This window comes from Rhinolophus sinicus, chromosome 2, assembly GCF_057876585.1.
Source record: "Rhinolophus sinicus isolate RSI-liver-muscle chromosome 2, RSI-T2T, whole genome shotgun sequence".
NCBI lineage: Eukaryota > Metazoa > Chordata > Mammalia > Chiroptera > Rhinolophidae > Rhinolophus > Rhinolophus sinicus.
The window spans coordinates 147053576-147077046 of record NC_142502.1 but is presented as its reverse complement, the minus strand read 5'-3'; the positions used below and the strand labels follow the sequence as shown (position 1 = coordinate 147077046).

The 23471-nt window shown below is 38.5% G+C and overlaps 1 long non-coding RNA gene across 1 annotated transcript in view; it reads right to left on the bottom strand.

The window, feature by feature from the left end:
* Window positions 1-8703: 8703 nt before the first annotated feature.
* The window catches only part of LOC141571551 (uncharacterized), a 76091-nt gene continuing 61323 nt past the window's right edge, over window positions 8704-23471 (bottom strand). The window contains exon 3 of the long non-coding RNA XR_012496373.2: window positions 8704-9284. This is a non-coding gene — a long non-coding RNA (uncharacterized LOC141571551). The remainder of the gene's footprint in view (window positions 9285-23471) is intronic.

Below are 23471 nucleotides of genomic sequence, written 5' to 3'. Positions count from 1 at the left end.
TTCCATAGTGGCTGCACCAATCTGCAATCCCACCAGCAGTGCACAAGCGTTCCCTTTTCTCCACATCCACGCCAGCACTTGTTGTTTGTTGATTTATTGATGATAGCCATTTTGACTGGGGTGAGGTGGTATCTCATTGTGGTTTTTATTTGCATTTCTCTGATGGTTGGTGAGGTTGAGCATTTCTTCATATGTCTGTTTGCCATCTCTACGTCCTTTTTAGAAAAATGTTTCTTCATGTCCTCTGCCCATTTTTTAATTGGGTTGTTTGTTTTTTTGGAGTTGAGTGAGTTTTTTATAAATTTGTGATATTAACCCCTTATCAGATATATCATTGGCAAATATCTTTTCCCATTCAGTAGGATCTCTTTTTGTTTTATTGATGGTTTCCTTTGCTGTGAAAAAACTTTTTAGTTTGATGTAATCCCACATGTTTATTTTTTCTCTTACTTCCCTCGCGCAAGGGGATATATCAGTAAAAATCTTAGTCTGGGTAATGTCTGTGAAGTTTCTTCCTATATTTTCTTCTAGGAATTTTATGGTTCCAGATCTTACATTTAAGTCTTTAAGCCATTTTGAATTTATTTTTGTATATGGTGTAAGGAGGTGGTCCAGCTTCATTTTTTTGCATGTGTCTGTCCAGGTTTCCCAGCACCATTAATTGAATAGACTCTCTTTACCCCACCGTACATTCTTGCTTCCATTGTCGTAGACTAAATGGCCATATAGGCATGGATTTATTTCTGGACTCTATTCTGTTCCATTGATCTATATGTCTGTTTTTATGCCAGTACCATGCTGTTTTGATTACTATAGCCTTGTAGTATAATTTGATGTCAGGTATTGTTATACCTCCCACTTTGTTCTTATTTCTCCAGATTGCTGAGGCTATCCGGGGTCTTTTATGGTCCCATATAAATTTTAGGATTATATGTTCTATTTCTGTGAAAAACGTCGTTGGCAGTTTGATAGGAATTGCGTTGAATATGTACATTGCCTTAGGCAGTATGGACGTTTTAACTATATTAATTCTTCCTATCCATGAACATGGTATGTATTTCCATCTATTTGTATCTTCTTTCATTTCTTTCTTCAGTGTCTTATAATTTTCTGAGTACAGATCTTTCACTTCTTCAGTTCAATTTATTCCCAGGTATTTTATAGTCTTTGAAGCAATTGTAAATGGGATTTTTTTTTAATTCCTCCTTCTGATGTTTTATTATTGGTATATACAAATGCAACTGATTTCTGAATGTTAATTTTGTATCCTGCTAATTTACTAAATTCATCTATCAGCTCTAATAGTTTCTTGGTGGAGTCTTTAGGGTTCTCTCTATATAGTATCACGTCATCTGCATATAATGACAATTTTACTTTCTCCTTACCGATTTGGATGCCTTTTATTTCTTTTTCTTAACTGACTGCTGTGGCTAGAACTTCCAGCACTATGTTGAACAGAAGTGGAGAAAGTGGGCAACTTTGCCTTGTTCCTGATCTTAAGGGGAATGGTTTTAGCTTTTCCCCATTAAGTATGATGTTAGCTGTGGGTTTATCATATATGGCCTTTATTATGTTGAGATGTAATCCCTCTATTCCCACTTTCTTAAAGGTTTTTATCATAAATGGCTGCTGGATTTTATCAAATGGTTTTTCTGCATCTATTGATATGATCGTATGATTTTAATTTTTCATTTTGTTAATGTGGCGTACCACATTAATTGATTTGCGGATGTTGAACCACCCTTGCATACCAGGGATGAATCCCACTTGATCATGGTGTATGACCTTTTTAATGTATTGCTGAATTCTGTTCGCTAATATTTTGTTGAGGATTTTTGCATATATGTTCATTAGCGATATTGGCCTCTAGTTTTCTTTTTTTGTGGTGTCTTTGTCTGATTTTGGGATCAGGATGATAGTGGCTTCGTAAAAAGTGTTTGGGAGCCTTCCCTCCTTCTGGATTTTTTGGAAGAGCTTGAGGAGAATAGGTGATAATTCTTTTTTGAACGTTTTGTAAAATTCACCTGTAAAGCCATCTGGTCCAGGGCTTTTGTTTGTTGGGAGATTGTTGATTACTGATTCAATTTCCCTGGTGGTAATCAGTCTATTCAGGTTTCCTGTTTCTTCTTGAGTTAGCCTTGGAAGGTTTTACACCTCTAGAAAATTGTCCATTTCTTCCAGCTTGTCAAATTTGTTGGCATATAGTTGCTCATAGTAATTTCTTAAAAATTTTTTGTATTTCTGTGGTGTCTGTTGTCACTTCTCCTCTTTCATTTCTGATTTTATTAATTTGGGTCCTCTCTCTCTTTTTTATAATGAGTCTGGCTAAAGGTTTGTCAATTTTGTTTATCTTCTCTAAGAATCAACTCTTGGATTCATTGATCTTTTGTATTGTTTTTCTGGTTTCTATTTCATTTATTTCCACACTGATCTTTATTATCTCCTTCCTTGTACTCCCTTTGGGCTTATTTTGCTGTTCTTTTTCCAGATCCCTTAAGTGTGAAGATAAACTGTTGATTAGTGATGTTTCTTGTTTCTTTAGGTAGGCCTGCAATGCTATGAATTTCCCTCTTAGGACTGCTTTCGTGGCATCCCATAGATTTTGGGTCGTTGTGTCTTCATTTTCCTTTGTCTCGAGATATCTTTTGATTTCTTCCTTGATCTCCTGCTTGACCCATTCATTATTTAGTAACATGTTATTCAGCCTCCATGAATTTGTGTGTCTTCCAGTTTTTTTCCTGCAGTTCATTTCTAATTTCATAGCACTGTGGTCAGAGAAGACAATTGGTATGATTTCAATTTTCTTAAATTTATAAAGACTTGTTTTGTGGCCTAACATATGGTCTATCTTGGGAAATGTTCCATGTGTGCTTGAGAAGAACATGTATTTTGCAGCAGTGGGGTGAAATGCTCTGAAAATATCGATTAAATCCAAGTGGGCCAATGTGTCATTTAAGGCTGTTGTTTCTATATTGATTTTCTGTCTGGAAGACCTGTCCCTTGTCATCAGAGGTGTGTTGAAGTCCCCTACTATGATAGTGTTACTGTTGATCTCTGTCTTTATGTCAGTCAATATCTGTTTTATATATTTAGGTGCTCCTATGTTGGGTGCATAGATGTTTACTAGGGTTATGTCCTCTTGTTGGATTGATCCCTTTATTATTATATAGTGCCCATCTTTGTCTTTTAATATGTTCTTCATTTTAAAGTCTATTTTGTCAGAAGTACTGCAACTCAGCTTTTTTCTCATTTCCATTTGCATGAAATATCTTACTCCAACCCTTCACTTTCAGCCTGTGTGTGTCTTTTGATCTGAGGTGAGTCTCTTGTATACAGCATATACAAGGGTCTTGCTTTCTTATCCACTCAGCCACCCTATGTCTCTTGATTGGAACATTTAATCCATTTACATTTAAAGTGATTATTTATAGGTACATAGTCATTGCCATTTTTAAATTTGTAGTTAGATTGTTTTCATCTTTCTTTTATTTACAGAAGTCTTTTTAGTATTTCTTGCAATGCTGGCTTGGTGGTAATAAATTCCTTTAGCTTATTCTTTTCTGGGAAGTTCTTTATCTCTCCATCAACTTTAAATGATAGCTTTGCTGGATAAAGCAATCTAGGTTTTAGGCCTTTGTTTTCCATCACTTTGAGTATCTCCTGCCACTCCCTCCTGGCCTTCAATGTTTCTGTAGAAAAGTCATTTGATAGTCTTATGGGGGTTCCCTTGTACATAACCCTCTGTCTTTCTCTTGCTGCTTTTAGGATTCTCTCTTTGTCTTTAATCTTTGCCATTTTTACTATAATGTGTCTTGGTGTGGACCTATTTGGGTTTATCCTGGTTGGAACTCTCTGCACTTCCTGGGCTTGTATGTTGGTTTCCTTCATCAGGTTAGGGAAGTTTTTGGACATTATTACTTCAAATATGTTCTCAATCCCTTGCTTCCTCTCTTCACCTTCTGGTATTCCTATGATGCACATGTTGTTGTGCTTGATGTTATCCCAGAGGTCTCTTAAACCATTTTCATTGTTTTTTATTCTTTTTTCTTTCTGTTGTTCTGTTTGGGTGATCTCTGCTAACTTGTCTTCTAAGTCACTGATTCGATCTTCTGCTTCATCTAACCTGCTCTTAATTCCTTCAAGTGAGTTCTTCATTTCTTTAATTGTGTTCTTTAGTTCTAACTGGTTGTTCGTTATGATTTCTACATCCTTCTTTATGTCGTCTATAAGCTCCTTAAACATTCTTTTTTTTCTTTCCTTAAACATTCTTATCATCAGTGTTCTGAACTCTGTCTCTGATAGGTTGGTTATCTCTGTTTCATTTGGTTCCACTTCTGGAGGGTTCTTCTGTTCTTTTATTTGGGACATGTTTCTTTGTTTCTCCATTCTGGCTGACTCTCTGTTTGCTTCGATGTATTAGGTAGATCCCCTAGAGTTCTTAGTTCTTGCTGGGTTATCTTATGTAGTATGTGTCCTTTATATTTGACTTGCACTACTTTGTTCTTCTCCTCTGTGTGTGCTCCAAAGGTGACTCTTGTGTTGTGTATATTGTCCTGTTAAAGAAGATCTTTAATTGCTTTTCGCTTGTGATTAGGTGGGGTTAACTCCTAGGCTGACTAGTTGTGAGACTTGGCTCTGCCCACTGCAGGGTGTTCTGCTGCGTGAGGGTTGACCGCTTAAATGTGGTTTGGCCTCTATGGGCTCTTGTGCCTGTAGAGAATTCCCTCTGGGTGTGTCACTTGTAGGTTAAACCCGGTAGTACTCTGGTTTGGTCTGGAGTTGGCCTCTGGGTATGTTGAATCTTGTGCCTCTTACGCTGGGCCCTGGTAGGGCAATTTCAGAACAAAGCAAATCACCAAGCACAACAACAACAACAACAACAAAGAAAAAAATCAAATACATCCACATGTAAAAACAACCGACAGCCCCCACTCAACACAGGCAAAGATATCAAAGATATAAAGACAAAACAAAACAAAAAGCAGTGCCAGTCTTGGCTTAAGCCCACCAAGTAATCTCCAGATTGTCCTCTGCTGTACCAAAGAGTCCCCTGCGTATTGTGCAGGCAGAGCTGGTCACCTGGTGCCCAGAGTGATGTTGTGACTGCAGATTTAGATGCATGGGGCTGAGGGGTCTGGATGGTAGTTTTTACAAAATCAGTGCAGTTTCTGCTCTTGCCTGCATATATGCACACTGAGAGTAGCACCACCAGCCCTGTGTCCAGTTCTCCTGAGTCTTAGGGCATTTCTTCCGTGTGTGTGTGTGTGTGTGTGTGTGTGTGTGTGTGTGTGTGTGTCAGGCGGGAGATTTCTGAGCTGCTGAAACCTGGGAGCTGCATCTGCCCCTTACTGCTGATCCCTGGGAGTGCCTCCGCCAATGTAATTGCCCCGCCCTAGGCAGGCCAGAAAGGGTGGGGGCTGGGGATGGAGGTGTCTTCTCTCTCCCAGCCCATCCGTGTCACACTCTTCCCGCAGGCCAGAAAAGGTGGTGGTTGGGGGTGGAGGAGTCTCTTTTCTCCTAGCCCAGCAAAAATCACACTCTTCCCAGCCTCTTCCCTGGGTCAGAGCTGCACACCAATCTTCCCAGAGCCTGAGCACTAGGCTCCTCTGTAATCTGACACTACTCCTCAGTTCAGGGCCAGTTTAAGTCTCTGGAAGGGTGGGGGTAAGATTGGAAGGGGGGGAGGGGCCCACGTATGGAGTTTGTGTCCTTTGTCTGGCCTAGGGCCCAACTGGAGGTATCAGCTGAGGTTATTGCCTCAAATGCTGGATATGCTGCCCCTCGGCTGGAGAGATCAGCTGTGGGATGCAGGGAAAGAGCCCACCTCCTGGCTTTTGTGTTCTCTGTTCCACCCTGGGATCCCCTGTGTCTCTGCAGCAGCGGATGCCAGCCACGTTTCCATAGCCACAGGTGCAGACCGCATTTCCACCGCTGCAGATGAGGACCGCATTTCCACCGCCACAGATGCAGACCGTGTCCCCACAGCTGCAGATGAGGGCCGCGTCTCCACTCTGCTCCCCTCCCGCTTCCCCTGCTCACCCAATTTGCCCACCTGCAAGTATTCCTTGCATGAGTCTCTTAGGTGTTCTGCGTGATGAGCAGAGAGTCCTTTGATGGGTTATATGTCCCATTTGTGATAAGATCCGGAGGAGAACTCAAAAAGTGCGCCCTACTGCCGCCATTCCTATGACGTCACTCGATTTAATTTTTTTAATTGGGGAAGGGGTACAGGACTTTATTGGGGAACAGTGTGTACTTCCAGGACTTTTTTTTTTCCAAGTCAGGTTGTTGTCCTTTCAGTCTTCGTTGTGGAGGGTGACGTTCAGCTTCAAGTTGTTGTCCTTTCAATCTTAGTTGTGGAGGGCGCAGCTCAGCTCCAGGTCCAGTTGCCATTGCTAGTTGCAGGGGGTGCTGCCCACCATCCCTTGCAGGACTCGAGGAATCGAACTGGCAACCTTGTGGTTGAGAGCCTGCGCTCCAACCAACTGAGCCATCTGGGAGGCAGCTCAGCTCAAGGTGCCCTGTTCAATCTTAGTTGCAGGGGGCGGAGCCCACCATCCCTTGAACTGTGGTTGAGAGCCCACTGGCCCATGTGGGAATCGAACTGGCAGCCTTCGGAGTTAGGAGCACGGAGCTCTAACCGCCTGAGCCAGTGGGCCAGCCCCTCATGTGCAGGAATTTTTTTTTGTGTGTGTGGTAAAGTAATATAAATTTGCCACTTTAACTATTTTTAATTGTACAGTTAAATGGAATTATATGCATTTACATTATTGGGCAAAAATCCTTCTTTGATTTCTTGTCTAGATTGAAAGGCCTCTGCATTATTTACGAGCAAGTGGGAGTACAGTTCTTTAACAGGAGCAGTGGGCCATTAACGCTGGCCCAGAGGGTTTAGAGGGATCTGCAGTTTGAAGGTTTTTGAGTGTATTAATCCAAATGACCCCATCCCAACTCTCAGGATTTCACTTCTTCCTAGTCAGAGTCTGACCTTGGCACAGCAAACTGGAGCATTCAAATTTCTTGGGAGTTTTTCTCCTCTTATAACTAAGTACAGGGTCTCATCTTAAGCTTTTTTTGCCTTCTGGCTGCAAGAGATGAGAACCTCTGTGTGTGCTTCCTAGGAGGCCCTTTGTTTTTCACACTTGGTCTTCAATTGGTGATTAATTACTCTTAGTTTTTTGATGTCTTTCTCCAGTGCATCAATAACACTCAGAAAAAGCCATTGATTCCATTGTCCTTATGGTTAGTACTTTCCCCAATATCTCAAAAGCTGGTGCATTCCCTTCCACTATTATTCCATCCAAGTTCACCATTAGGGAATGCTTTAACAGTTTTCCTGCAGGACAGGAGCTTGCAGTGCTCCCCCCACCACCAGTGATGGGGTCCTCATTGTCAGCTGGCAGATGGGTGGTCCAGTTCCCAAAATATAATTTTGGGAAGAGGGGCAAATTTTTTAAAATTCAATTTATTGGAGTAATATTGGTTAATCAGATTATATAATTTTCTAGATGTCACATTATAAGATGTCACTTATAATTTGACATCTGTATACTCTATTGTGTGCTTAGAACCCAAAGTCTAGTTCCCTCCGTTACTGTATATATGACCCCCTTTATCCACTTCACCCTCTTCCTACCCCATTTCCCCTCTGGAAAACAGTATGGAGTTTCCTCAAAATATTAAGCTCAGAACTACCACATGATCCAGCAATTCCTCTTCTGGGCATTTATAGAAAACACTTCTTTGTACATGCACCCCTATGTTCATTGCAGCAGTATTTACAATAGCCAAGGTATGGAAACAACCTAAGTGTCCATCAATAGACGAATGGATAAAGAAAATGTCACACACGCACACACACACACACAATGGAATATTACTCAGCCATAAAAAGATGAAATATTGCCATTTACAAAATTCCACTTTAGAGTCTCCTTCCTTGAACCACTTCTGCCACCAACTATCTTAGGTTGGGTTCTCTAGTAAATCTGAGATGAAGATTTTTGTGCAGGTGGTTTATGGAGGAGTGCTCTTAGGATCAGCACCTAAAGAACTGGAGGAGGAGTGAATCACAATGCAGTCACAGCAAAAACCAGAAGAATTCCTTGAAAAACTTGGAAGGTTTATCCCACCTTGGGGCAAGGGGCTGGTCCTTCTCATTCCAGCACTGAACAAACATTGGATGCAGGTTTTCCCCGGGGAAGAGATGTGACCTTGGGTGATGTGGTTCTCTTTGCATGAGGGCAATTCCTAGAGAGGAGCTCAGCTGAGAGCTGCCATCCTCCAACCTTCCCAGCAGTGAGGGAAAGGAAAGTCTCTGTGCAGAAGGGAGGGATCGAGTGATATACCAGTATCCAGCACAGAGATTATAACTAAAAAGACAAGAGAGGATTAGAGAAAAAAGGGAGTCAAGGACAGTTCACTGGAGAGACTCCTACATTTATGGGACAATAGGAAGAGGAATTATAAAAGTTGACACTAGAGGTATAGGAGAACATGGAGAGCAAACCATGGAAAACAAGGAAGCAGATGGGAGGAGTCCACAGGAAGCTTGGAGTTTATTAACCCAATCTCCTAATTTGAAAAATGAGGAACTCCAGAGCAAAAACACTAAGTGATTTTAATTTCAATTTACTCAACAAGTTAGTGACAAAGCCAGGATCAGCATTCAGGGTTTCTTATTCCCTACCCAATGTTCTTAACTCTATGTTTCCTCCTTGCATCATGTGTAGGTGACCTTTCTTAATCACCCTAGGATGAGAGCAGGGAAAAGTTAAATTAGCGAAACTGTGGAGTATTCTGTTTGTAGGGGCTTGGTTCCTAACTTCATTACCTTTCACAAAACATTTTCTTAAATTTTATATACATAGCTCTTCTTGAATTATATATATAATTCTTCCTTTGACATTGGGTAATGTTCACAAAGTGACATTATTCAATGCAAAGTGTGCTACTAACAACTCTATAGATTATGTATTTTTTTTAAAAAAAAGCTATTGAGGAACTTCAGGAAAAATTCTTCCCCAGAGTAGATTGGCTGCCTACCTTGTTGTAGGCTTGTGGTACAGGCAAGAGATGTTTCTTTTATCTCTCTGTTTTAAATATAAGGCCAAGCTTAGTAATACTCTCTTTTCCTCTTTTTCATAAAATTTATCATTGTGTGCCAAGAATGTTTAGTTGAAAAACACTCACCAGATGAGAGTTATCACTGAGATGTTATAAATTGGAACAGTTAATATAGTCTTGTGCATCCAGACTTGTGGTTATTTTAGAACAAAAGTTTCCTGAAAAACAAGAAAAAAAACAACAGATGAGTGATTCCTGAGACCTGGTACTGTGACACTTAGTTTTCTATATAGCTTTAGAGTTGGCCATTGAAAGATCCCATGCCTAGTATGGGCCATGGGTGCCCTAAATATGAACATTAAGAAGACATTGAGGATGGCCGGTTTGCTCAGTGGTCAGAGCACGGTGCTCAGAACACCAAGGTCACTGGTTCAATTCCCACATGGGCCAGTGAGAGACAACTGGCTTGAGCTTGGAGCTGAGCCGCAGGTGGGAGGCCAGTTTGCTCAATGGTTAGAGCGCAATGCTCATACACCAAGGTCGCCGGTTCAAGTCCCACATGGAACAGTGAGCTGCGCCCTCCACAACTAGGTTGGAAAAAAAAACAAAAACGGCGACTTGACCTGGAGCTGAGCTGTACCCTCCACAACGAGATTGAAAGCAACGACTTGACTTGGAGCTGATGGGTCCTGGAAAAACACACTGTTCCCCAATATTCCCCAATTAAAAAAAAGAAGAAGAGGAGGGAGGGGGAGGGGAGGGGGAGGGGAGGGGAGGGGGAGGGGGAGACATTGAAAATTAGGGCTTAAAATTCCCAGATAGCTTTGTGGGAGAAAAGTTTTCACAACGGCCTAATGGCTTAAGCAGATCTTGTTGTCCCTGTACTGTCTTTACCACATGCCATGTCCACTCACAGAAGGACAGAGGGCTTGGGGCACACTAAAGCGATTAAATATTGGTTGTGGGAAGAGCACAGGAAGGATGGGCTTTTGTTCCTCCAGCTGCTCCCCTCTGCTTTGTGGGGGGAGCAGAAGGTCACTTTGTTCATTTTTGTTCTGTTTTGCTTTGCTCTTTGATACTTGTGACAACTTCTTTTAATAGACTAATAATTTTTATTCAGATATTGCAATTACGATCCCTAGTAACATGTTCAAAAATATCCTGAGTCAATAATGTATTTGCACACCATCTAATGGTTCTAAAAATATGTAATTTCAATATATTCATGAATAGAATTTTGGGGCTGATTCCAAGGAGGCTCAGATTCTACACATTTACTGGCCACTTAAACTGTTAAGTTCAGTGATATCAGGCAATAGGAACCACATCCCTCTCAAAATACATTTGTATATAAATACGGTAAATTAATATTTGAGTTAATTTTTAATTCTCAGATGAGAAACAAAGTAATCCAAGAAAGGACAACTGATTCAGAGAACTAAGATCTTCATTCATGTTCTAAAGCTAAAACAAATATATGAATACTAACGTATGGATACTTGAAAATACCTAGAAGGCTGAAATGTTCAGTTTTCAATTAAGATCTTTGACCTTGTGTGTACAGAACATTACGTAGCAGCTTGATCAAATATATGGTGATAGAAGGAGAACTGACTCTGGGTGGTGAACACACAATGGGATTTATAGATGATGTAATACAGAATTGTACACCTGAAATCTATGTAATTTCACTAATAATTGTCACCCCAATAAAAAAAAAAAAAAAGTAGCAGCTTGTTCTCTCCAGAGGGAACTCACATTTACTGAGCTCATCAAACTGATGTATAAAATCCAAATTCCAATGTACTGATCTATGATAAAAAAAATGTTGTTGTCAGACCTCAGTCCTTGTATTAGCATAATAATGACTGCATTTTCTCCCAGTAGGTGAACCATATTTCTAACCATCTTCTGGGCCATAAAACAAATTTCAATAAATTTAAAAGAAATCAAGTCATACAAAATGTTTTCTTGGTCCAAAATAGAATTAAACAACCCATAAATGACAGAAAGATCTCTGGAAAATCCCTGATTACTTAGAAACAAAATAACATACTGTGTATAATTTGTGAGTCAAGAAAAGAAAGCAAAAGGGAAATTATAAAGTATTTTGAACTGAATGAAAATGAGAACAACAACATATCAACACTGCTGAATGCAACTAAGGTAGTATATAAAGGGAAATTTGTAGCACTAAAAACCTATATCAGAAAGAAGAAAGTTCTCAAATCAATGGCCTCAGCTTCTACCTTCGGAAACTAGAAGCAGAAGAAAAATTAAAACTAAAGTACACAGGAGAAGAGAAATAATAAAAATAAAAGCAGAGACCAATGAAATAGAAAACAGAAAAATAATAGAGAAAATCATGAAACCAAAAGTTGGGTTCTTTGAAAGGATCAGTGAAATTGACAAACCTCTAGCCAAATTCATCAGAGAAAAAAAAAAGAGCGAGAGAGAGCAAAGACACAAATTGCCAATATCAAGAAAGAAAAAGAAAACATCTTTGTTGATCCTACAGACATTAAAAGGATCATGAGGTAGTATTATAAACAACTTTTTGCCAATAAATTTGACAACTTGGATGAACGGGACATGTTCCTTGAAAGACACAAAGTACCAAAGTTCACTCAAGAGAAAATATGTGACTTACGTAGCCTTGTATCTACTAAAAAATAAATAAATAAATAAATAAAAAAATTAAAAAAAAAATTCATTGTTAAAAATCTTCCCACAAAGAAAATGCTAGGCCCAGAGGGCTTTGAAACATCTATCACGTATGTAAAGAAGAAATAACACCATTCCACATAAAATTTTCCAGAAAACGAAGGAAGATAAATACTTTCCAACACATTCTACGAAGTCAGCATTTCCCTGATACCAAATCATAAAGAAAACTACAGACTAATAAGCTTCATGAACATAGATGTAAAATTATTAATGAAATATTAGCAAATTGAATCCAATAATATATAAAATGGATAATGCATTATGAGTAAGTGGGGTTTATATCAGGAATGTAAGGTTAAATATTCAAAAAATCAAGTATGTAATTCACCACATTGATAGAATAAAGGAGAAAAACCATATGATCATTCCAATAGATGAAAATAAAAGCATTTGACAAATTCAACATCCATTTGGCTTCATACTCTCAACAAACTAGGAATAGAAGGGAACACCTCCAATCTGATAAAGAGTATCTATGATAAACCTACAACTAACATCATGCTTAATAGTGTAAGATTGAATGCTTTCCCCCTAAGATCAATAATGAGGCAAGAATGCCCACTCTATCCCTGTCTATTGAACATTGTGCTGGAGGTCCTAGATGGTTCAGTAAGGCAAAAAAAAAAAAAAAAAAAGACAGTAAGAAATTTAATTTCTTTCATTTTCTCTTCCATAGAGTGAAAGAGAAGAGGTAAAACTCTTTTTATTCACAGAAGATATCATTATATACGTAACATCTTAAAGAATCTACAAAAAGCTACTAGAACTAGTAAGTGAGTTTAGCAAGTTCATAGGATAAAAGGTCAATAAACAAAAAGCCATTATTTTTCTATGTACTAGCAACAAACAATCAAAAATTAAAATAAAAAAGTGTCATTTACAATAGCATCAAAAACAAACTATTTGGTGATAAATTTAATATATAATGTGCAAGACGTGTACACTGAAAACTATGAAATATTGCCAAGAGAAATTAAAGAAGATATACATAAATAGAAAGACATCCTGCGTTCATGGATAGGAAATATTAAGATGGCAATATTACCCAAAGAACTCTACAGATTCAATGCAATACCTATCAAAATCCCAATGGCTTTGTTTTGCAGAACTGGAAGAGCTAATTTTAAAATTCATACATAATTGCAAGGAATCCTGAATAGCCAAAACAACTTTGAAAAAGAACAATATAGGAGGACTCACATTTCCCAATTTTAAAACTTACTACAAAGCTACAGTAATCAAGACAGTGTGGTACTAGCATAAGGGTAGACATATAGGTCAATGGAATAGAACTGAGAGTCCAGAAATAAACCCAGACATCAATTAATTTTCAACAAGAGTGTTTATACCATTCAACAAGCAAAGAATAGTCTCTTCAACAAATGGTGCTGGGACAACTGGATATTCAAATGCAAAAGAATGAAGTTGGACCCTTACCTCAAACCATAGATAAAAATTAACTCAAAATAGATTAATGACCTAAATATAGGAGCTAAACTATAAAACTCTTATAAGGAAACATAGGGCTAAATCTTCATGACCCTGGATTTGATAATGGTTTCTTAGAGGTGACACTAAAAGCACAAGTAACAAAAATAAAAATAGATAAACTGGGCTTCATCAAAATGAAAAACTTCCTTGCATTAAAGGGCACTATCAAGAGAATGGAAAAAAGCAAATTATAGAATGAAAGAAACTATTTTCAAATCATATATCTGATAAAGGTCCAGTAGCTAGAGTATACAAAGAACTCTTATGACTCAACAACAAAAAGACAAACAACCCAATAAAAAAATGGGCAAAGGACTTCACTAGATATTTCTCCAGAAAAGATAATACAAATGTCTAACGGAGTATGAAAAGATGTTCAATATCATTAGTCATTTGGTAAATGCAAATCAAAACTCCATTGAGATACCACTTCATATCCACTGGTGTGACAACAATTTTTTAAAAATAAAAGGAAATTCACAAGAGTTGACAAGGATGTGGAGAAAATGGAATCTTTGTATACTGCTTGTGGGAATGTAAAATGGTGCTGCCACCATGGAAAATAGTTTGGCAGTTCCTCAAAAAGTTGAACATAGAATTACCATATGACCCAGCAATTCCTCTCCTGGGTATATACCCAAAAGAACTGAAAACAAGTGTCCAAACAAAAACTTAGTTGTATACGTGGATGTTCAAAGCAGCACTATTCACAATAGCCAAAAGGTGGAAACGATCCAAATATCCATCATCTGATGAATGGATAAACAAAATGTGGTATATAGTGGAATATTATTCAGCCATAAAAGGAATGAAGTGCTGATACATGCTACAACATGGATGAACTTTAAAAACACTATGATAAGTGAAAGAGGCCAGACACAAAAGGCCACGTATTTCCATTTATATAAAATATCCAGAAGAGGCAAATTCATAGAGACAGAAAGCAGATTACTGGTTGCCAGAGGCAGGAGGGGGGAGGGGATGGAGAGTGTCTCTTTAATGGGTATAGCTTTGTGATAATGACAATGTTATGGAATTAAGATAGTGGTGATAGTTGATAGTGATAAATTTAACATAAAATATGCATGGCATGTACACCAAAAACTACAAAATATTGCTAAGAGAAATTAATAGAGACCTAAGTAAGTAGAGAGAAATACCAAGTTTGTGGATCAAGATTCCATAACTTTAAGATGTCATTTCTCCTAAAAGTGATCTATATTTCACACAAATTTTCTTAGCAGCTGAACTATTGACATTTTGGGCCAAATAATTCTTTGCTGTGAGAGACTGTGCTGTGCATTATAGGATGTTTAGCAGCATCCCTGTCCTCTGCCTACTAGATGCCAGTAGCACCTCCCAGCTGAGACAACCAAAAATGTCTTCAGACATTGACTAATATTCCATCAGACATAAAATTGTTTTCAGTTAAAAACCACTGTTTTGTCTAAAATAAAAAATAAAATAAAATGAACCACTTTAAAATGAAGCTGAAGCTGCGATGCCAGAGGAACTGCCTTGCATGTCTTATGCCTCAAACCTTTGGAGTATTAAAACCAGGCAAAGTAACCTTTGGAATGGGACTAAAGCAAACTTGGTGCCCCAAAAACTGCTTGCAAAGATAACAAGAAAGCAGATATTATGATGACCAGACTGATGACTACTGGACTGATAATTTAAAACATTGTTTATAATGAACATCACTACGTTATGTTATCTGTACCAATAGAAATGTCTTCCTTCTATTGATGTAATTGTTCCCCTTCCCTTTCTCATAAATACCTATTGCCTCGTCTCCTAATGGAAACACTATTTGGGCTTCTGTCTGAATCAGTGCATCCCTAATAGCTTGTTTTATTGATCTCAAATAAATGTTTGTTGCTTCTCTCTTTGAAAAGTCTTTTTATTTTTAGGTTAATATACCCAATGCAATTCCAATCAAAATCCCAATCGTAGAAATTGGCAAGCTGATTCTAAAATTTAGATGGAAATTAAAGACCTAGAAAAGCCAAAACAATTTTGAGAAAGAACATAGTTGGAGGAGTTACTGTTTTCAAAACTTAGAAAGCTATAGAAATCATGACATTTTGATATTGGTAGAAAGATAATGGAGCAGAATAAAGACTCCAGAAAAAGGCCCACAGAATTATGACTAGTTCATTTTTGACCAAGTTTCCTAGGTAATTCACTGGGAATGGATAAATCTTTTTCAACAATTGATGCTGTAATAATTGGATATTGACATGCAAAAAAATTACCCCCAATTCTTATTTCACAGCATATAAATTATTAATATAAAATGGATTGTAGACCTAAATGTAAGAGTTGTAACTATAAAACTGCTAGAGGAAAAAAAAAGAGAGAGAAATAATCTTAGTGACCTATATAAGGCAAAAATTTCTTAAATAGAACACAAAAAGGGAGAACTATAAAAGAAAAAAGTTGATAAATTGAACTGTAGCAGTTTTAAAGGCTGCCATAACAAGTTACCCCAAACCATGTGGCTTAAAACAACAGAAGTGTGTTTTCTCACAGTTCTGGAGTCCAAAATCAGAGTGTGGGAGGGCCACACTCTCCTTCAAGCAAGGCTCCAGGGGAGAATCCTTCTTTGCTTCTTCTAGCTTCCGGTGGCTCCTGGTGTTCCTTGACTTGTGGCAGCATGTGATATTGTGATTTATAATGAGAAAGTCACACACACACACACACACACACACACACACACACACACACAGGGGGTGCCAAAAAAAATGTATACACATTTAAGAAAGGAAAAAACTGTGTTATAATTACACTAATGGTAACCACTTTGAGCACCTCTTGTAATTGCAGAAGTCAAACGTGACTTGTATTCATCTTTTGTTATTGGTATATATTGAGTATTACAATTTTAATACAGTTTTTTCCTTTCTGAAAATGTGTATACATTGTTTTGGCACCGTGTGTGTGTGTGTGTGTGTGTGTGTGTGTGTGTGTGTGAGTGTGTGTGTGTGTGTGTGTGTATGGTCTTCATCCTTTTTCTGCCACAGAGCTTCTAAAACTCTTGGAATATCCTAAGTGATGATAGGGACAAAGGTGTTTTTGTTATGTTAATGAGGTGACTTTAGGATCCCAGTCTAAGATGGGGGCTGGTTGCCAGGAGAACCAACCTATGATCAGAAGGTTGGAACTTTCAGTCCCATCCCATCCCCACCTCTCCTGAGGAGAGGGGCTGGAGGTCAATCAATTGCCAATGGCCAATGATTTAAGCAACCATACCTACTTAATGAAGCCTCTGTAAAAACCCAAAAGGACAGGTTCAGAGAGCTTCTAGGTTGGATAACCAGAATGCTTCCTTGTGCCCTTGTGCCTGCCCCAAGCTCCATGAGGACAGAAGCTCCTTTGTTCAGAACCTTACCCTGAATATCTCTTCATCTGGCTATTGATTCATATGCTTTAATACCCTTTGCTCTCATGAGTAAATGCATTTCCTGAGTTCTGTGAGCTAATCTAACAAATTAATTGAACCCAAGGAGGGGATCATGGGAACCTCCAATTTATAGCTAGTTGGTCAGAAAGGAAACAACATGGACTTGCAATTGACTTTTGAAGTGAAGGGCAGTCTTGTGGGACTGAGCTCTTAACCTGTGTAATCTGATGCTATCTCTGGATAGATAGTGTCAGAATTTAGTTGAATTGTAGGACACTCAACTTGGTGGTGTGGGGAAAACCTTCATGTACTACTAGAATTGGTACCAGAACCTATTTACAGCACAATTGCATACCTGTATCAAAACTCATCTAATTATACACTTAAAATTGGTATATTTTATAATATGTAAATTATACATCAATAAAGCAAGACCCATCATCCTGAAACTATGGGGCTTCCGCAGAGGAAAAACAGGTAACATCTACAGGCTTGGGAATCAGGATAGCATCTGACTATTCAAGAGTAATATAGTGGAATCTAGAAGACAACTGAGAAAGGCCATCACAATTCTGAATAATGTTATAGCCAGCTAAACTATTAACCAAGTTTAAGGGTAGAATATAACTAGATGAACAAAAGGCTCCAGAAGGATGTCTCCAAGAAAAAAACAAAACATTACCTAAAGTATTTGACTACATTGGAAACCATTTTACAATGCTAGAGTTTGAGAATTAATTAGTAATAGGTATCTGGAAAACTGAATAATAGAGAAGATGAGGCAATTATTAATTACTTCCAGGGAAAACAATAGTTAGTTGCCCAACTTAAATAATTGTATACTGCATGACTCGGTAAAAAAATTTATATAGTCATAATAATGTGGATATTACATATTAATTTAATTAAAAACAGCAATACAGGGTAGGAGTCTTAGTACCTTCACTAAAATAGTTCGATTTTTCATCTTGAGTATTGCTTTATTATATAGCTCTTTTGTTTCTTCCTTGCTATTCGGTTGTTGATTATCAATTTTCACTAGTGTCAAAATGTTTGTCCCTAGTAGATGCTGCTCCATACTTCCAGTTTTCTTCAAATCTGCTATAAGCTTGGAAACCAGATGATCAAGCTTATTTTATTACGTAAAGTTGGAATATATAAAACATAACTTACTTAAATTTTAATACATGGTTATGGTGATTTTTTTTGCTTTTGTGACTATGGGTAAATTACCTAACCTTTCAGTGGGGGAACTAATTAAGATTTATTTCAAGGGTTGTTGTAAGGCTTAAAAGTGGTCAACTTAATTTAAAGTAGAGTTACATAATTCACTTATCTATTTTTTAAATTAGTTTTTAAATTTAGAAAAACAAAGTAATAAATCAATGTGCTATTCTTCATTAACTAATTTGTAATAACATAATGTCATATATAGCCAAAATATAAGCTATTGATAAAGCAAGGAATTTAATACAAGCCCTGATATTTCTTTGGTCAAATGCATTTATACGCCTGTATAGAAACTCTGAGGTTCTACTTTTGACAGTAAATAAGTCTCAGGTATAAAGATCAGAAATGGCACCATTTTATTAGGTATTATAATAAAACTTTTCCCATAGATTTAATGAAATGGAAAGATATTGACTGCAAAAATTAACTGATCTGGCATGTAACATATAATTACATTTTTGTTCATGAGAAATAGACAATATTAAATTAAATAAATAAGATGAAATAAAGATGAAGATTGTATAAAGTTGGAATAAATGTTTTATCATATGATTTGATAAAAATAACTTGTAAATATCTTATTGAATAATACACTGAATTTGAAAGAGATCATATAAAAGCTTGGTTTGTTTTTAGCTAGTGTGTCATGAAAAATTTGGTGACCGTAGAAAATATTTTAGTTACACCTAAAATAACAAATTGGGGTGCCCGGCTAGCTCAGTCGGTAGAGCATGAAACTCTTAAAATAACAAACTGCTTTGGCCGTTCCAACATATTTCTTTCCTGCTAATGACATGACTTTGGGATGAGTATTGAGAATAGGTAAAAGTAATTGCATTAAAGTTTAGCATTTTTTAAAAAGATGCTCTCTGTGCTTTGTTTCCTTAAGATAAATGCTTTCTTTGATAATTCTTATGGGATGGAAGAAGCCTTATTTTTGCCACTCCATTGTACTGTATATTTTAAGACCCTAAGAATACGAGCCAAAATACCCCATTTCTAAAAACCAACTTTCACTCTTCAAAGAAATATCTAAAAGATAGTGAAAGACTTGTTCCTTGTTAATCATTGATATTATTCACCTCGTGGTACCATAAAATTAGATTTGGGATGAATAATAGGGTGATTTTCTTTTTGAAAAGTTGGAGAAAGGGTTGTGGTGAACACAGGTACTTTCCCAAACAGGTTAATTTTGAGAAAGAGGACACATAAAAGTTGAGGACTGGAAAATTGATTTCCTCAAAGCTATCCATAATTGAGCATGTTCTGAAAGCATTCTATACTCCCAGTGGTATTAGAACCTCCAGTAGGAAGACCACAAGGGTGGACTCAAATATGGCCTGACGTGACTTAAGAAAACATTGCCACCTAGTGGCAACTACTTCAAGTCATAGATACAAAGACCTAAAGGTTCCCTTGACCCTTTGAAGGACACCTCTGACGCAGCCCAAAGTAGCAAAATATCTTGCATTGATATTGTATGTTATAATTTATATTGTGCTTTCTACATATTTGTTATTTAACATTCCAAGCAAGCCCCTGAGGTGGTGATATTCTCTCTACTGATGAAGTACTTGAGGCTCAGAGAAGGTAACTTACCAAGATCATACTTTCAATTATTCATTCAAAATTCATTTGTCAAGCATGATTACATGACTAGCATTATCCCTGGCTTGGAGTAGGAGGATGGGTTATGGGTGATTAAAAAAATGACTAATACACAATGTCCTTAAATCATTCACAATCTAGTGGGGACACAGAATTATGAATTCGAGTCAGGATTTGCATCCAGGACTAATGTGTATGCTTGTTCCTGCCACTACATCATGGCATAGTAAATGTAAATGTCATAAGGGTGTTGGTGGCCGGCCCGGTGGCTCAGGCGGTTAGAGCTTCATGCTCCTAACTCCGAAGACTGCCGGTTGGATTCCCACGTGGGCCAGTGGGCTCTCAACCACAAGGTTGCCAGTTTGATTCCTCGAGTCCCGCAAGGGATGGTGGGCAGCGCCCCCTGCAACTAGCAACGGCAACTGGACCTGGAGCTGAGCTGCGCCCTCCACAACTAAGGCTGAAAGGACAACAACTCGACTTGGAAAAAAGTCCTGGAAGTACACACTGTTCCCCAATAAAGTCCTGTTCCTCTTCCCCAATAAAATCTTTAAAAAAAACAACATTAAATGCTCAGGGATAGATTTAAAAAAAAAGGGGGGGGGGTGTTGGGATGAATCCTGGAGTCCTTGCAGTATAGGATGAGGTTAGTCATGGAGAAAGGTGGTTTCCAAGCAAAATGACTCACTGAATTAAAATGTCAACTGAACAGAGGGCGTCCCCTCCATCCCCACCCAATTTGCTTCTTGTAATCTGCTCTGGGCTTGGAAACCAGATAAGGAAATTTATTAAAAAGGTATTTAACATGAAAGTAAATGACCTGAGTGAAAATCCCAGAAGCTCCTCCCTGAGGAGTGTTGTGTGTGAGTTTTAGAGCATAGACTTTATTAAGTCTGTTTGGGCCACTCTTGGGACTTTCTTAAGATGTCCTCTCTCTGAGCTCAGGCAGGCATCTGTGTAGCCAGCAAGTTCTGAGTGGGCAGTGTTACAGTAGAATAGATAACTGCGCCATAATGAGTACCCTGAGTCAGGAAAAACCCACATCCCTTATCAGGGCATGCCTGCCTCCCCAGCCTCGTGTCTAAGATCTCACCCCAGGTTAGGATCTCTCCCCTGCAGAAACTGACCTTCTTTCTGTTTTTGAACATTCTAAGTTCTTGCCTAACTCAGGCCTTTGTAACATTTCTCCCTCTTCCTCACACTTCACAAGGCTGGCTCCTCATCTTTCAGGATTCAGCTTAAATGTCACCTTCTCAGAAAGCTCTTCACTGACCACTCTACCTAACATCTAACATAATAATTAATATCCACCTTATCTAGGCTGTCTACTAAAACCCATCTGTGTCCTAAAAATGTCCTATAGACATTTTACTATGCTAACTGGAGCGTTAGCACTTGCCACTTTCTAATATACACATATTTTGTCCGTTGTCATTATTGTCTATCTCCCCCCACTGGAATGTCAGCTTTGTGAGGACAAGTGTTTTGCCTACTTGGCTCATTTCTATATGCCTACCACCTAGAACAGGACTTGGCACATGGTGAGTGCTCAGTAAATAACTGTGAATGAATTGAATGAAATCTCTTTTCCTTTTTGTCTCATATGGCTATTCTCAATAAACACAGCCAGACTGGCCTGGTTTTCTTAAATAGATTCTGACAGTTTTACTTGGCAGCTCATGAAGCAGGACTGCTGTGTGCCTTTGTTCCAGGAAATGGACTTCAAGTCACCTTCCCAGGGCCCAAGCTTCTCTGGAACAGGAAATCAGGCATTAGACATTAGTTAGGTATGTTAAATCGCATTTCGTAGGTCTACACTGCCACATCATTTGTTAACTCTCTTGGGCAGGATACTGGGTACTGAGTTCAGGGTCTTGCTCAAATATCCGGCTAGCTTTCCTCCATTCCTAACCTCAAACTCCACCCCGTGATAAGCCGGCTCTCTGGCCTGTATGCAGCAGATTTCACTGTGGGAGAGAGGGCCTGGAGAGAGTGAAGGTTCTCACACTCATCTCATTCCTGGATAAACAATGCCAAGTTCATCCCCTGCTGAGATTAAGTCCAGTGTGGGGATGTCTTGTGAAAAGAGCAGTACATAACTGTGGAGGGCTGAAAAAAAGTCACTAACTTCCAATGAGAGCCATGGGAACTCGGAAGGAGTAAGGTCCCTCTGCCCAGTGATCTCAGGAAGCATTCATGAAGGTCTAGTTTGTAGACAGCATTACCCTGAACGTAGCAATGAAGAATCCCTATGTTGCCCTTTTAGAAGGAGCCAGGGTGGGGCTGAGTACTTCCCTTGCTAAGGAAATAGCTAGCACCCTAGCCCCACTTCCTGAGCCGCCAGTCTTCCTGACAGAGTTGCTTGCACTGCCGGTCTCTATTGTCTTACTTTCTATTCACTGCTTCTGGACTCATTACCTTTCCAGCTTCTCCCTTTCGTCCTCACTTACACAGGCTACCTCATGCATGTCTTTCAGTCCTTGAATGTGACAAGTATTTCCCACTCCCAGACCTTGGCACATGCTGTCCTACTACCATAAAAAAGACACTCATTATCTACCTGTCCTTTGCTTTTCAGTCTCTCACTACCTCCCGGCTTCTGTTTTCACCTATTAAGTGACCCAAACTACTTTTGCCAATGTAATCAAATTTGTATCTGTTTCTAAATGTATAGATTAATGTAGAGAGAATTGATATTTTATAATTGAGTCTTCTGTCTTTCTAGCCAAGAACCTGATTGACCTTTCCATGTGTTCAAGTTTTCTTCTGTTCAAGATCCTAAGGAACATTTTAAAGTTGTCATCATATAGATATTGTACATTTCTTGGTAAGTTTATTCCTGGGAATTTATCTTTGTTGTTGTTGTTGTTGTAACTAGTGCCTTTTCCCCACTACCTGATTGCTATTTGTATACATAAAAAACTATTGGTTTATAACATTAATTTAATTCTTGTTTTGTTTGTCATGAATTTTCCATTTGATTCACTTGGGGTTTCCAGATATATAACATATCATTTATAAACAGTGATACTTTATAACTCCTCCTTTCGAGTTTTGACATCACTAATTCCTTCTTCATGTGCAACTGCACTGATTAATAAAATTAGAATATAAAATAACCACGGTGATGGTGGACATCTTGTCTTGTTCCTGAGTTTAGTGAGAATACTCCCATTGTTTCCCCATTAAGCACAGGGCTGGCTTTTGGTTGTCCATAAGTCTCTTGAATCTGTCCACTTCTATTTTCACTGCTGTCATCTTAGTTGGAGACACTATGATTTTTCACCTGTAATAAACCTCAATGTTCATTTTTATTCTCGTCCCTAACAATTCATTCTCCACACAACACCTAGAGTGGGCCCGTAAAAATGGAAATCTGGGAGGGGCAGTTAGCTCCATGGTGAGAGCGCGGTGCTCATAACACCGAGGTCGCCGGTTTGATTCCCACATGGACCAGTGAGCTGTACCCTCCACAACTAGATTGAAAACAATGACTTGACATGAAGCTGATGGGTCCTGGAAAAAGACACTGTTCCCCAACACTTCCCAATATAAATATTTAAAAAAATCAGATTAACGAGTAATAATAATAAAAAAAAGGAAATCTGATCATGTTGTTTGTGTCTTAAAACACTCCTGTGGCTTCCTATCCCTTTTAGGATGAAGTCTAAATCCTTAGATGCGACCCTCAAGGCCCTGCATCTGACCTCTGTATGCATTCCCAGCTTGATGGCAAACCTTTTTCTTCTCACCACAGGCCAGCTCATGCAGGCCTTTTACTTCCTTGAATATGATTAAGTATTTTCCACCTCTAGACTTTGCACATGCTGTTCAGCCTCTACCCTTTGCTTTGCTAACATCATTCTACTTACCTTTGGCATTCAGCTTCTCACAGACTTCCTCAGGAAAACCTTCCTGCACTGCAGGCCAGGTGTTGTATGTT